Below are 1,455 nucleotides of genomic sequence, written 5' to 3' on the forward strand. Positions count from 1 at the left end.
ATTAGCGTTATTATAAGTACATAATCATTATTATTGTTATACACTGCAGTGAGTTACGAATGTTGGGGTTTACGTTAATGCTTATGCTTAATGATTTTGGGGTTGCTGGGAATTTTGTGGGTGTGGCTGGGGATGCAAGGAATTCTGTTTTTTTTTTTTACCTAGAATTGAGCGGGAAGAGTTCTTTGTATTGCAGGCTTGTGTGGAGTGGAACAACAGCTATTGCTTATTAAACTGACATTTTACTGTCAACCAGGTGTTCTCCCTTACTAAAACGCTTTATTGCTGTGTTCATTGTTACTACTGTTATTACTATTATTATTATTATTATTATTATTATTATTATTATTATTAAAAAAGGACATGAAGTTAGTCAGTGTGAGAGAATAGTATACAGAAACTAAAGTTAGATAGAGGAAGTTGATTTGAATTTTTATTGTTATCATCGTAGTCTCTCCTCGCTCCCACTCTTCCTTTTCTGTCTGCACTCATGTCCCTTCATGAATGCATGATGGTAACTTTAGATCTCCTGAATCCCTGGGCTCTCTTGTTTCACAGGCTCCCAGAAGGCCCGAGCCTGATCTTCTGCACTAGTTACTTCTTTTATAAATATTAAAGCTATTATTCTATTTACCGTTAGCACCACTGCTATCAATAACAACAGATAATTTGTGTGTGTCTATTCCAACCCTCATACCCACCACCGTATCTGACGTGCGGTGAGGTTCATGGCTGGTGAGGCACGCCTACCATGAGGCAGGAGAACTGCGTGCCTCACCTAGTGGCTCTTTGAAGGCGTTTTATGATCGCTCAGTTCAAGAAACTAGTAACGCGTATACAGTTTTTGACAAAAAAAAATACTGTTCATTGGAAATATAGCTCATATAGGTAGTTCATATATGTTTAAACATTTTAATAGCCGCATACAGAGAGATGGCACTACGGTCTTAGTGCAGAGCATGCTAGCAGTCAGCTGTCAGTACGCAATCTATGTTGAGGCTTCACAGTTTGCGGCTTCTTCTCAGTTTTTGAACATTAAATGTGAAAATCAAGCAATTTTGAATCAAAAACAATCAAAATGATCAATACCTTCACAGTGCAAATCACTGATAAATCTTTTTTTCATGATTTGCAAGCGAGGCATGGCCTCTTCTGCCTCCCCCGACTGCACGACACTGATCATCTCATTTTTTGGTTCTCCGGCTGTCTTTCTCCCCCGACCTGTCGAGACATGAGGCTGCCAGTGTTTCTGCAGATCATCTCACACAGTGTGAGAGTCCAAACCTGATCCACGTGGAAAAGATTTGGCGCCATTTCAAAAATATCTGCCACACTCAATCCATGAGCAAGGCTGATAATGTGAAATAACACTGTCGTGCGTGTGTGTACGTGTATGTGCGCGTGTGTGTACGCCCCCACCCCCTTTTTTTGTTTTTGTAGGAGTGGCCTGTCGTC

This window comes from Fistularia commersonii, chromosome 19 (genome assembly GCF_037954325.1).
Source record: "Fistularia commersonii isolate RoL2024-O1a breed Wild chromosome 19, RoL_Fcom_v1.0, whole genome shotgun sequence".
In the NCBI taxonomy this organism is placed as follows: domain Eukaryota; kingdom Metazoa; phylum Chordata; class Actinopteri; order Syngnathiformes; family Fistulariidae; genus Fistularia; species Fistularia commersonii.